Consider the following 14,828-nt stretch of genomic DNA (forward strand, 5'->3'; position numbering starts at 1 on the left):
GGGTTGAATTTGGAGAACTGTTAGGTCTATAAGACTTCTAAAATAACCATTTTTCTTATTGGGGTTAAAAAAGGAGCGGTTGGAGATGCTCACCGTGGAGAAAACTCTAACCCTATAAATTAGTTATTGAGTGTGATACAAAACGTGTTTTGGGATTTTGAAATTCTTTTCTTTAACCGAACGAGAAAATCTAATCTTCAATGAGAAAAAATAGTGGATCGGTGGAGAAGAGGTTTCCCCTTTATTTATGGGGTGGGAATCTATATTTTGAGTGACTGAGATTTTTTTTTTATTGAAGTTAGGTTTAGGAACTGCTGGAACTACGAAGTAACAGTTTTTTTCAATTCAGTGTTAGGAAAGGAGGACGGCTGGATATGGCCTTGGCCCGTGGGGCAATTTAATTTATTGCCATTCTTACGGTTGCCACTCCTCCAGTTGCCAGCGTTAAAAGTGCCCCTACATATTTGTCACTGCATGCAATTCGCCTCCTACGGATTTGCCATTTTCGCTGACGTGTCGTGCCAGATGGACTCGCCAGCGTGGAAGGCAGCCTGGGAGGCCTGTTTGGGCCTGGCAAATGACCTTCCTGCCCCTCGCCCTTTTCTTTTGTTCCTAGGCTGGTCCCGGTTGGGTCAGAGGCACCCCACAGCACTCTCGCAGCTTCTCTCACCCCCACTTCTCTTGTGTACTACTGATGGAACATGTATATGGAACATGGTGAAAAATACATGCTGGAACATGGTGCATATATGCTGAAAAATGCAAGCTCAAACTGCCACAAATTACCATAACAACATACATAAATGATCCAACAACATGCATAGATCCATACATAAAAGGTCCACGGTCATTGACATTAGTTCTTACAGCAGTGGCACATGACAACCATTAGTGGTACATGGCCATACAAAATAGGTCCTTGATCCATGACTGAATAGTTTCATTAAAGTAGTGGCACATGATAGCCATTAGTTATGCATGTCCATACATAACAGGTCCATCCAGAAAAGAACATGCATGCAAAATATTCAACACAGAAGCCTTAGTTGGTAGCCTTTGTTGGTGTGGATTTCTTCACCTTGGATGCTAGTTGTTTCTTCCTTGGTGTCATTTTCTTTGGAGCAGCTGCTGGTACTATCTCCAATCCCACCGGTTCCTCCAAGTCCAACCTCCTGTCATCATAATCACCAGTGGCTGTGTATATATCAACGCAAACATGGATTCTAAAAGCATTTTCAGGATCAATCCTGGACAGAACCATAAGCACATTAAAAAAATGTAGAAGAAAGGACTGCTAGATCCCAAAATCTACAGCACATGCAAGCTCGAACTTACCAAGGAGGGCAGCTAGTCCCCTTCATCTTAATGCATACGAATCAACAATAACCGCAGTGTGACTACATTGGATGTAACAAAAATAAGATTGAAACCCTAGGTTCAGCAGATTTGGGCGAAATGGTGTTCAGGGGAGTACGATTCGTACCTACTGCTCGTCGTGTGTCGAAGAATGGGGACAGTACATCGGCTGTGGCTGGGGAAGTGGCCGCCGCCGCGCCCCCTTCCTGGCCGCCGCCGCTGACTTGACCGCCGCCACTGCCTTGACCGCCGCCGCGGCCAGAAGAAAAATGGGGGAGAGGAGGATGGAGGCGGGAGCCGGAGTGGGGGTGGCGACCCGGCCCGAGGCCGGCCTGGCTACGCCGATGGGGAGGTCGCCGGTGCCTCCTGTTTGTCTGCCGCTGCCGCCATGAGGTTCAGGGAGAGGGCGCTCCGTGAGTTGGAGTAGAGTCGGTGGCTTCTCGGTTCGGGATCGGTCCTTTGCCTAGCCCAGAAAAGAATGTGAGGTGGAGGAGGGGCAGTATGGTCATTTGCCACGCCCATATAGGGTTCCAGGCTGCCTTCCATGTTGGCTAAGTCCATCTGGCACGACACGTCGGCGAAAATGGCAAATTTATAGGAGACGAATTATATGCAGTAGCAAATATATAGAAGCACTTGTAACACTGACAACTGAAGGAAAAGTGGCAATAAATTAAATTGCCCAGGCCCGCGTCTCCGCAGCATGTGCAAACCGAACAGCTGGCCGACTATCTAGCACGACCGAAAAGGATATTCACGCCGGCCTGCACTGCAGCCTGCAAGTGTGCATTGCTGCGCTTCTCCCTCTCCCCGATCCTCCCTTCGACTCGGCCTAGACCTCCCCAATGGCGGATCCCGGCGGCACCATCAATCCCTTCGCTTCCCCAGCCGGCGCCGCCTCATCGCCGTGGGACGACCTACCCGACGACTTCTTCCTCTCCACTTCCATCTCCTCCCCGTCCCCTCCCCCTCCCCCGGTCCCCATCCCCTCCACCTCGCCTCGCCTCGCCACGCCCCACCGATCCGCCTCCCTCCCGCCCGCCTCCACTCCCTCCGCTGCTACCTCCGCCTCCGCCTCCGCCTCCGCTTCCTTCTCTGACCCGCGCCCCCGCGCCGCTCCGGCATCGCATCAGCATCAGCCGCAGCTCCTCCACCCCAGCCACTCACTCCCCGCCTTCCCCGCCGCGGCCTCCCTCTCCCCGGCCGCCGCAGTACAAGTATGGCCACCGCCCCCCGGGCCACACCACACGGGCTCAATCCCGGAGTTCGCCGCCGCCCCGGCCTCCGGCACGCACCTCCCGCCCGCGCGCACCGCGGTGTGCGCCGACCGCCCGCCCCCGCTCGACCTGCGCCCGCGCCCGCCCAGGGAGTCGCAGGCCGGTGCGGCGCTCCGAGCGCTCGCCTGCTGTTGCGATGCTTCCCGGGCCGAGGCCGGCGTCGGCGCCCGTCTCTGGGCTGCGGGCGAGGCTGGCGTCAGGGCGTGGGACCTCGCAGACGCCTTCCGGTCGCCGGCGTCTCAGCAGCGTTGGGGCGATGAGGCGTCTGCGCCCTTCAAGGAGTCGCGCAGGACGCCCCCGACGCTCTGCCTCGCGGCGGACCCCGGTCGCGGCGTGGTGTGGAGCGGCCACGCGGACGGCCGGATCATGGGGTGGAACGCGGATCCTGGACCGGAGGCGGGGGAGTGCCTCTCATGGGAGGCACACCGTGGGCCAGTGTTCGCGTTGGCTGTCTCTCCCTATGGTAGGTCTCCTCGCCTCTATTTTCTGTCGATCAGAGCTGGTTTTGCACGTATTCAGATACAAGGTAGCACTACATTCCTGATTATTGGAGGATCGTGAATGATTTTGCCTTTGAACCTTTAGGAAGCCTCACGGGAGGTTTGGAGATAGTAACCACGAAAGCAGAGCTGTATTTTTTAATCCCTGTAGTTATCCTGCATTCTAAATTTTTTCTCCAGATCAGTCTTGTTTTGTGCTACCTAGTGGTTACATACGTTCAGTTACTTGCTTACATTCTTGTTGGCAATTGTAGGATCGATAGTAGTATATGCAGCTGTTAAGCTGCTGCTACACCACTCTTTGAGAGAGAATGGTGGCTGAACTGGGCTAGGATCGATAGTAGTATATGCAGCTGTTAAGCTGCTGCTGCTGCACTACACTTTGATAGAGATGGTGGAGGCTGATTGTGGGCTGCTACTGCTATGAGCTGCAGCTGGCTGGTCTATTCACCTCGTATTTATAGCTGAATAGGAGTACAGAAAAACAGTCCTAGTGGCTTTCTTACAGCCTAAAAAAAGCAGGGCTACTAGCGCCCAGATGTGTGGACAGAAGCAATCCGTCCAGGCGCTTCCGCTGCTCGTCCCACCCCCAGTGCTCCTCCCCCTCCCTTCGCTGACACACATTGTGGCTCCCTCCTTTCTTCTATGACGCAAATAGTAAAACCTGTCGATGATGGTTGCGCTCCCTATAGCGCCGGCTCAAACACCGCACCTTGCCGTACATGAGGGAGAGAGATGGAAAGAGAGAAATGAATCAGATGGTAATCATTGCTCGCAGCATTGAAAAACAAGGTTCGCAACACTAAAGAAATAGTGTATGCAACATTGAAAATAAACTTATGCAACATTGACAATACAAATCAAAGCTAGAACATCACACGTATGCACGTAGCTAGTTTGAGCAAAAAAAAATCTCACCGCAACATTGCCTTTTGCTTCACGTTCAAACCGTAACATTTCAAAATCAAACCATGTGACATAAGAAAATTAGCCGATGAAACATATTGAACCGCCTCATGTAACATCCAAAAAAACATGTTGCAACATCTCAAATCAACTATTGCAACAACCAAAATCTCCCATTAGAACACTACAGAACCACATAGCTAATGCTAGAACATCTGCAAAAATACAACAGTAACATCCTAAAATGGGTACTGAAATGCAAGAACATCCAAAAATCAACTTATTTCAAACATCCCATAGAGATACTGCAACCTACAAGAAAACCAATTGCAACAAACAATCTAAGTTATTGAAATACATTTCGTGGAAAAATCAGTGAACCATTGACATGCTGCTCCAAGGAAGCAGCATTCCTGCCGGCCATGGTGCTCCCGATGGGCACCTTCTCGCCGCTCTCAGAGATGATGTTCTCTGCTGCGAACTCGCTTGTGGCTACGTGGAGATCCGCTGCGCGAGAACTCTGCAAACACAACAACATCCTGGTCCCGTTGTGAGTTGAAGGCACGGCTGGTAGGCGACGAGAGGTATATCAGTGACAGCAGTGGCCTGAGCCATCTTCTCTGTTGTGTGGGGAGAGGTGGGGAGAGAGATGAGGCCAAATGAGAGAGGAGAGCATTTAAGTGGATAGGAACGAGCCAGTGGTATAGAATAAAATACAGGTTAGGAGAGGACATGTTGATTATGTGGATATGTTTGAGCCACATTGGCGTCCGGATCAAGGACACACGTCCGGACGTGTGAGCCATATCATTTCCGTAAGAGAAGACCTTGACTTACATCCTAAGACTTGACTACTTACATGCCAAGAAAGCTTATTGACCAAGCTAGGAGACTTGCTGACCAAGGGTCAGCAGAAAACCTAATATGACTCTATTAGCTAAGCAAAGGATTGACACAAGGATTATTTATCTATCAATTATCCCCCTAATCCTTGTGTCCATGCTTGGGACTGATCTTGACCATTCCAATTCTTGCGCACAATTTTTGGAACTTGACTCGCCCAAGTGATTTGGTTAGGATATCGGCGAGCTGGTCATTGTTGCTGATGTAGCTAGCATTAATGCTCCCCTCCTCCATGCAGTCCCGGATGAAATGATATCGGAGATCAATGTGCTTGCTCCTGTCATGGAAGATGGGATTCTTTGCAAGTGCCAGGGCAGACTTGCTGTCCACCTTGAGTTCTGCCTCGCAAGAAGACGCACCACACGCTGCTTGATCGACTGCCAACTGATCAAGCAGTCACCGAAGAAGAAGAGGATGCACTGGTGCTCTTCCTCGTGTTTACGCCACCAGCCAGGTTGCTATCAGCATCGCAATATCCGACCAGCCGCGCTACTCCAGTCTGCCGTCCGTAGCACAGACCAAAGTTCAGGGTCCCTGCGATGTAGCGTAGGATGCGCTTTACCGCGTGGAGATGCTCCCCCGTGGGCTTCTCCATGAACTGGTTCACGAACTCGACAGCAAACGCCAGGTCTGGCTAGGTGTGTAGAAGATAGCAGAGGCTTCCAACGATCAGCCGATAGTGCGTCAGGTCCACGGTCCACCGTGCTTTCTCGGCTCAACTTGAGCCGCTCCTCCATGGGGGTGTGGACCGGACAGCCGGCCATGCCCGCCAGCTCGAGGATGCGCTTGGCGTAGTGGCCTTGCTGCAGTGTGATGCTATCGTCGCCCTGGTGCACCTCGATGCCCAAGTAGAAGCAGAGCAGACCGAGGTCGCTCATGTGAAATGATGTCTTCATCTTGGCCTTGAACTTCTCCACTCTGTCCTGTGACACGCTAGTGATGACGAGGTTGTCCACGTACACACTGACCAAGAGGAGCGAGATGATGTTACCATGCTGATACACCCTGTGCTCATACTCCCTTTGGTGGAAGCCGTCCTCCTTGAGCGTGCGGTCGAGCTTCTCATTCTAGGCGTGTGGCGCTTGACGCAGGCCATAGAGGACCTTGCGCAGCCGCAACACCTTGCCTTCTTGCCCGGCGACGACGAGGCTTGGCGGCTGTCACACATACACCTCTTCCTTCAAGTCCCCATTAAGGAACGCAGACTTGACGTCCATGTGATGGACGGGCTACCCCTCCTAGGCAGAAGGCTAGCACGAGCCGCACTGACTCCAAGCGGCGACTGGCGCGAACACCTCCACGAAGTTGACGCCCGGCTGTTGGACAAAGCCACAGGCCACCAACCACGCCTTGTGCTTAACCACTTTCTGGCCTGGTCCTTCTTGAGCTTGAACACCCACTTAAGGGTGATAGCTCGATGGCCATGTTGGAGATCCGTGAGATCCCAAGTGCGGTTCCGCACCACCACATCGATCTCTTGATCTGCATCGCCATCCGCCAGGCCTCGTCTCCCTCCGCCTCCGCAAAACGAGCATGGCTCCCAATTGCTCGCGAGGTACAACTTGGCGTCGAGGTCATGTTGTGCGAGCCTGGGGGAGTTGCATCGCCGATGATGTTGTCAACCATAGCGGACCGGTGACTGCCCATGAGTCGCATAGAGCCACTCGTCGTCATCCGCCCTTGGCGACACAAACTCAGGTGATGGTGGTTCTCGAACCGCTCGTTGTCATCCGCCCTTGGCAACACAAAGACAAGGTGCGGGCGCAGCAGGCCCCCGGCCGCCGCAGAGGTCGGAACTGGCCCCAGACGACCGAGCGAGCTCGCTGACGGCAGAATATTCGGTGATCGTAGATCTGGGGTGGAGGCCACCGCGGGTCATGTCGTCGGCCACCCGGCCAGTGGTGAGCAGGGACCAGGGAGAGGCTGGGGGAGAGAGGAGGGGTGGGGGGGAGGGAAGGGGCTGCTGATGGCTGCCTTTTTTAGCACCACTGCTAACCGGAGAGCGGCGGCGGCGGTGGCCAGGTAGCTGGCCGAGGGAGAGGCCCTTCGGCGGCACGGGCACGTCGCCCCGAGTCGCCTCTTGGAGAGATGACGCGGGGTTCTCTTTTTAGGTACCCAATACAGAACATTGGCTATTCAAGAAGTTGTATGCCCTTGTCTAATTCTAGGTCCTGTCGAGCATATGTACAAGATAGTTGGATGCCTGTTGTGTGCCTACTAACTATCAGCGGAAATAAGTAATCGACCAATTGAAAAGTAGCCACACGCTGCGAACGTTCTAGATCATGTTATGGTCTGTATCATTGGTTTGGTAAATATATTTAGCTGCTATGTTATTCAGAATTGAATCAGAACATTAACAATTAATTTGAATAGCAATCATATACATGGAGTGCTTGGGCTACTATTATGGAATGCAGGGAGTAGTGTTATCAACAGTAACCTACCTCTCCAATCATGCACCCATGAAATACTGATGTAGTGATGTTTCTTGCATGTCTTATAGGCGATTTGTGGTCTGGGTCTGAAGGGGGAGCAATCAAAGTATGGTATGGAGAACCTATTCAGAAGTCACTCATTTCACAAACAGAAGAAAAGCGTAAGACCTCCTTTTTAGTTGAAAGATCATCCATTGACCTTAGGGACATGGTCAGTGATGGAGGGGCCTGTCCTTTGCCTGCCGTAGATGTAAAACTTCTATTGTCTGACAATTCTAGATCAAAAGTATGGAGTGCTGGTTACCTCACATTTGCACTCTGGTACACTTCATGTGTTCATTTATCTTGTTGCATTTGAATGACATTAGTCCAGCTATTTCTGTATTTGTGTAATACTGTTATCTATTCTGCTATGCAGGGATTCTCGCACTAAGGAGCTTCTAAAAGTGGTAAACATTGATGGCCAAGTTGATACCCGTTTTGACATCTTATCTGCTCAGGATCCATATAGCTATGGGACAAAGCAAACTCTGTTCTCTCCGAGGAAAGAGAAAGCTCGCAGTCCTGTTGGTTTCTTGCAGAGATCACGAAATGCTTTGTTGGGAGCAGCTGATGCAGTCCGGAGAGTTGCTGTTAAAGCAGGTTTTGGAGATGACACTCGACGAATTGAAGCATTTACAATGTCAACGGATGGGATGATTTGGACAGGATCGGCAAATGGCTCTCTTGCCCAATGGGATGGCAGTGGTAATCGTCTGCAAGAGTTCCTGCATCATTCATCATCTGTCCAATGCATTTACAATTTTGGAACAAGAATATGGGTGGGTTACATGGATGGCAACATCCAGCTGTTGGACCTTGAAGGCAACTTGTTAGGAGGATGGATTGCACATAGTAGTCCAATTCTGAGTATGGCAGTTGGAGGTTCATATATCTTTACACTGGCTGGTCATGGGGGAATCCGTGGATGGAACTTGTCATCACCAGGGCCTCTTGACAGCATTTTGCGTTCAGAGTTGATTGAGAAAGATTCATCATACAAAAGTTTTGAATACATGAAAGTATTAGTGGGTTCTTGGAATGTTGGGCAAGAAAAGGCATCCTATGAGTCTTTAAGAGCTTGGCTAAAACTCCCAACACCAGAGGTTGGGGTTGTTGTAATTGGATTGCAGGAGGTGGACATGGGTGCTGGTTTTCTTGCAATGTCTGCAGCCAAAGAAACGGTACAGATGTCACATTCAGAAATTTTAGTTTTTTTCTATTAGTTTTTAAATAATGGTTATTTCTGCTAGTCATTTGAAGTTATGTCCTATATGCTGGGCTAGACCAACTCCTAGAAACTTGTAGTGCTGGATCAAAATACTGCATATTAAATTTTGGTTAACAACTAGTTAGTTGAATTCTTTTTTGGTTACATACCATTGCCTCATTGTTCAATCCTGAGCTTGGCGTAAATTTTACCTGCAGGGCTGCGAATTTTTTTAGAATTATGGCTTGCTTTTCAGTTTTCAGAGTTTCACAAATTGTCTGTGATGAGGTTGTTGCAAAGAGGATGTTTGTTTATTACCTGTTTCTAATTCATCCCTTGTTTTTTTTTTCAAGAATACTAATAGACTTAACTATTTAAAAATGGCTACCATTTTTTACTATTTGTAAATGTTGAATTCCTTGTAACATTCCTACTGGCTTTAGGTAGGACTAGAGGGAAGTCCAAATGGAGAGTGGTGGTTGGATGTAATTGGCCAGATTTTGAAGGGCCACTCCTTTGTGCGTGTTGGTTCAAGACAGATGGCTGGATTACTCATTGCTGTATGGTAATCTGAGCAGGGCCTGGCCATTTTTTCTTTGTTTTGATCCTGTTATCATGGGAATTATTTAGATTCTTCTTTTTTCAGGGTCAGAATAAATCTTAAGCAGTTCATTGGAGACATTGACAATGCGGCAGTGGCATGTGGATTAGGACGAGCAATCGGCAATAAGGTGCTCATGTTATTGTACCGAACCCCCGCGCCCACGCTAATGTGAATATTATGTATTGATTATTAAGTAGCTCATGCTATATGATCTTCCTTGTTTCTTGGGTGCTGAAATCTGAGGTCTAAGAAACATGTTGATGTGAATCCTCTTTCATGCATTCCATGTCCAGGCACTTATTTAGTTTGAAAGAACAAACATGTTGGGCGCTGACACATTCTGTATTCTTACGCATCAATCCTTCATCCATACCAACGGTTGGACGCTTCAAGCTTGTGCTATTGCACTAATATACGAGTTTCTATTGGAAATGCTTCCTAATAAATGAAACATGATTCATCCTCTCTGTCTCGTCTGTCATGCATTACCCACTGCTTTGTGCTTTGTGCGTATTCAGGGAAAGATTGGCACTTTCGATAAACTGAGCATTCCTCTGCACTGACATGTGATGTTCATATTTGCTTGATCACAGTTTCAATGAAAATGGAAAGAAATCATTTGTTTCTGCACTTTGTTTGATCATACCAGTAGGTTTTCTTGCAGATCAATGGGCTAACTCACTGTATCTTTGATGTATCTGATTATTTTAGGGAGCAGTAGGGTTGAGAATGAGAATACATGATAGAAGCATTTGCTTTGTAAATTGTCATTTTGCTGCACATATGGAAGCTGTGAGCAGACGGAATGAAGACTTTGACCATGTCTTCAGATCAATGACATTTTCTTCCCCTTCCAATGGATTATTGACAACATCAGGTAATCCATATTCTCCCATTAACTTATCTGCATTTGCTTATGGACATGCAAGCTTGCAAAGATTTCGCCCAAACTTTTGCTAATATCATTCAGCGATAATTATGGAAGTGAAAATTTGAGCTTATATACACTTGTGTTGTTGTTACAGTTTCTGGTTCTGCTGCTCAGCTTCTTCGAGGAACAAATGTATGCTGTTAGTCATCTTCATTTGTTTTTCAGTTTGTAGAGTTATTGTGTATCTAGATTGTGTGATTGTAAACTGACCAACATGGTGCTATTTACAGGGAACAAGACTGCCTGAGTTGTCAGATACAGACATGATCGTGTTTCTTGGTGACTTCAATTACCGGCTTTCTGACATTTCTTTCGATGAGGCAATGGGCTTGGTTTCCCGGCGATGCTTTGACTGGTTGAGAGAGAATGATCAGCTAAGAGCAGAAATGAAATCTGGGAGAGTCTTCCAGGGATTACGTGAAGGAGAATTTAAGTTCCCCCCCTACTTATAAATTTGAGAAACACATAACAGGCTTATCTGGTATAAAACTATCTGTTTAAATTCTTAGTCACTGTACTGGATTGATTACATTAGCATAACCTACATTGCAATAATTTGTATGTGCTTTATTAGTGATCTCCTGAAGCACTTATTATAGTGACCTTATCTAGTTAACTTTTATTTGCCTTATAGGTTATGATAGTAGTGAGAAAAGGCGTATTCCAGCCTGGTGTGACAGAATTCTATATCGAGACAGCCGAACTAGTTCACAGATTGAGTGTTCTTTAGAATGTCCTGTAGTTTGTTCGATATCACTGTAAGTAGTTTGTTGTTTGCTTATCTTGCCTTGCGGTATATAATATAATATAATCCTGTTAATTAATTTGCAATGTCTGTTATTCCATTTTTTAGGTACGACTCTTGTATGGAAGCAACGGACAGTGATCACAAACCTGTAAAATGCGTGTTCAATTTGGATATTGCTCATGTCGACAAACAAACAATGAGGCAGAAATATGGAGAAATAATGACTTCAAATAAGGAAGTGAGCCTTCAGGGCTTGGAGCCTTTCCCTGAAGTAAATATCAGCACTAATGACATCATTCTGCAAGATCAAAACCCTTCTGTTGTGAAACTACATAACAGAAGTACAAAAGAGTTGGCTTGTTTTGAGATCATTGGTCAGACACCAAACTCATCTGGCACACCTTTCTCAGGTTTCCCTTCTTGGCTGAAGGTAGGTTACTGCTCTGTCTTCTCTCCTTGTCCAATGGTAAGGTACACCATTTGAGCATAGTTTAGCTATAGCCTTGGGACATGAACTATACACAGATGACTGCCCTTTATGTAGGCACATATAAGGAAGTGTTGTTAGCTATGCTCAACCAAGATGGTGGAAAGATAAAGTTTAGTGAATGTGAATCTGCAAATCTTATTCTATCGAGTTTTTCAATTACATGTCAAGCATATCACTGAAATGATAATAGAGACTTTAAGATTGTTTTGCTAATTAAGATTTGTTCGATGCCATGAGCTTAATTGTTTGAGAACTGAAAGAGCACATGATTACCACAGGTTTTTCCGGCAGTCGGTATAATCTCTCCTGGACAATCAGTAGAAGTGACATTGCAACATGGACAAATACGAAGTCAAGATTATCTTACTGGGACTTCAGGGAATAGTTCTGGAGCCGAACAAGAAAAGGTTGCAACGCTGTTGGTGACAGTAGCCGGAGTGGACTCGACAGCTGGGAGAGGTCATAAGATACAAGTACAGCACCGGAGCCGCAGGGAGACATTTTCATCAAGAGGTTATAACTTTGCGGATCGATTCTTTGGTTGAGCACTTCTGTGAAGCTGGTTTGGTTTGTGAACCAGAGAATTCAGGAGTACTGGCGAATGATGTTGATGTCCCATAGCCGATTTTTCTTTTCAGTTAAGTGTGCATAGAGATCTGCATGTTGTAGAACAAAAATCCTATCATGAGATTGACAAAAAAACATGGATTGAAGAGTTGAAATTTATTAATATTTTTGGAAAGACAAAAGATACGAGTACAGCGATCTAGACAGCAAAGCTGATATTTTTTGAAGGACTCGCTCAGAAATAAGCATAGTTGGCATGGAGCACTGAGCTGCAGGATCAGGAAACTGCTCCGACGATCGATATGGCCACATTCAATCCTGCAGCCGACGGGCACATATAGTTCACTCGTTGGTTTCAGTCAGGGCAGCCAACAGTGTTTTTCTCTCATAATAAATCAGCACCAGTTGGATTTATCAGCTCAGAAATCAATCAGCGAACAGGCGCATAATGGGGTAAAGGCGTAGCATGGCAGCACACAAGATAGGCTTGAAAATGGCCTTAGTGTCAAGATCATAAACCATAGAGTAACCGTTTCCCCTAAATATGTTGAATGCCTGTAGGAGATATGTACTTAAACTTTTAAGGTAAAATTACCACTAAAGATGATAATTGACACCTTTTGAAGGTGATCATTGGGAGCACCCTATAATTTGGAGTTTGGCATAAAAAGAATACCAATTGAGTACCTTGTGTCGTGATCCTAAACTAATAAATGATGGAGGTTGCTCATGGATAAGAGTGATCATAAGCAAACCTATCATAGGATTTGCGTAGTGCATGCACAACAAGAATAAGAGTGATCCTGCAGCATGGGTGAGAGGCGAAGTATATCAGTGCATGCACAACAAGTCAAATGTGAAGATTTTGTTCCTTGCCCCCCCCCCCCCCCCCCCCCCCCCCCCCCCCCCCCCCAACACCCCCCCGGCGGGCAAAAAAGTTCATGACATCATAGGTTGAAAAAAAAGAGAAGACCAATGATAAGAAATATGAAATAAGGAACACATCAACTGAAGGAAATAAAAGAATAACACAAACATAGGTGGGCTCAAATGTAACGTCCATCTTCTTCCTATCCGAAGACTCCGTAGAAAACATTGCATACACAATATTTTACACTCCCAAATATTTATTCTGAGTGATAGCGTCCAAATGATGGACCACCGGTGTAACCACTCCATCCCTGAGTAGCAAGAAAAACACTAGGTCAACAGTAGCTGGAGCACCGCCGCACACCACCATTGCCCCATGCATGGTACCACCGGCACACGAGAGATGGAGGGACATTGGAACATCAAAAATAATTAATCTTTTATCATAAGTAGAAGTGCTCAAATTTTGTCATTGCAACATAAAAGATGACAATCTCCACAATAGAATCTAGTGTATGAAACATTGAAAAAAAATGATTGCAACATTCAATTTTGTTGCGACATCCAAGTTAAAGCCCCACTGTGATATTCAACTTTGTCGTGTCATAACATGAGAAATCATCTATTTTAAGCACCAAAATTACCAATTAAAACATTACAATATCTTATACTGCAACATGAAGAAACAATACATTTTGTAGATATATGAACAAATAAGAAAATTGAAACTTTTTTTTTGAGAGCGCGCATTAAGAGTTTTAAGTACACTTGGCGAGGTGCCGTAGGAGTTTGGGTGAACACAAACACGCTAAACGGTGGGGAACGCTTTGATGTAACTAAGTAAAGAACTAATTGTGCGACGGTGAGCCTGGAACGCTCACTAGGGCGATGCCGTCGCCCTGCTCCGACGCTGACCAGTCTTAGGGAAGAGCTCCCGCATGGCCGCCCGCTTGGAAGACGACAGGGGGTCCGCGAAGGTTTCGTGGAATCTGGTGGCGATGGTGTCGTCCGGGGTCCTGGTAGCCGCGTTCGTGGAGCGGTTGGTCCATTTGCCGAGGAGGACTCGCCGTGCTTGCTTCTCCGGCACCGGATCGCGATAGGCCGATTTCGCGGCCAGCCGATCACTGCGTCGTGGCACCAGATCATGATCGACTCGCCTCGTCGGTGGCGGACGAGGTGCCGAGGCGAGAATCGGCTCGACAAGGGGCTTCTTGAGGCAGGCGATGAAGGATGCGACGTCCACCTGTTGTGCGGGCGGCGGAGTTGCCTGTACCCCAGTCGCCTGAGTAGCGGTAGGCGCAGCCGGTGCAGTCGGCGTGGACGGTGCGACGTGAGGCGCCACAGGATGGGCCGAGTCGGCCACAATGCTTGGCCCAGCGGACACGCCCAGGAGGTCCGGGGATGGGAGCAGGGCCACTTCTGGGCCAGGAGGAGGTTGTGGAGTAGAGTCCCACGAGGGCGACAGAACTGGAGTAGAGTCCCACGAGCATCGAATTCCCGCGCACCTGGAGTGGAGAGGAGGAAGGAGGGCGCGGTGTCAAGAGATAAAGCAGTCTTTGGCATGGCCGCCCAACCCATGCCACCCGTTGAGCGCGGCTTCGGATGACCATGGAGGATAGGACAAACGACGTGGCCCAAGGCCGCGGCCGCAGCAACACTGAAAGTGGGCCCCGATCATAGGGTCCGGGGCCGCACCCTCCCCGGCGCCTGTCCCGTCCCCGCCGCCGTCGCCGTCGCCATTGCTGAAGCGATGTCGACGCGGCCAATGGCCAGAACGGCCTCCACCGAAGTCCCAGTCGGGGTGGTTGTTGTCATCGCTGTCGCCGGGAGCATCGTCCGACGACGACGGCGGCGCAGTCCAATCTTGGACTTCGATGATCCGAATACGGACCCCGTACTGGAGCACAGGCAGCTCAGAGTGAATGACCTCGTGTTCCCTCAGGTACAGTGTTGGTTCAACGACGAAGGGCACCTCGGGCTCCGGGATCG

The 14,828-nt window shown here is 48.2% G+C and overlaps 1 pseudogene; it reads left to right on the forward strand.

Moving 5' to 3' along the window:
- Nucleotides 1-2,057: 2,057 nt before the first annotated feature.
- Nucleotides 2,058-12,568, forward strand: LOC136477326 (type II inositol polyphosphate 5-phosphatase 15-like; annotated as a pseudogene).
- The last annotated feature ends 2,260 nt before the right edge of the window (nt 12,569-14,828 follow it).

Source organism: Miscanthus floridulus, chromosome 8 (assembly GCF_019320115.1).
Source record: "Miscanthus floridulus cultivar M001 chromosome 8, ASM1932011v1, whole genome shotgun sequence".
Lineage (NCBI taxonomy): Eukaryota > Viridiplantae > Streptophyta > Magnoliopsida > Poales > Poaceae > Miscanthus > Miscanthus floridulus.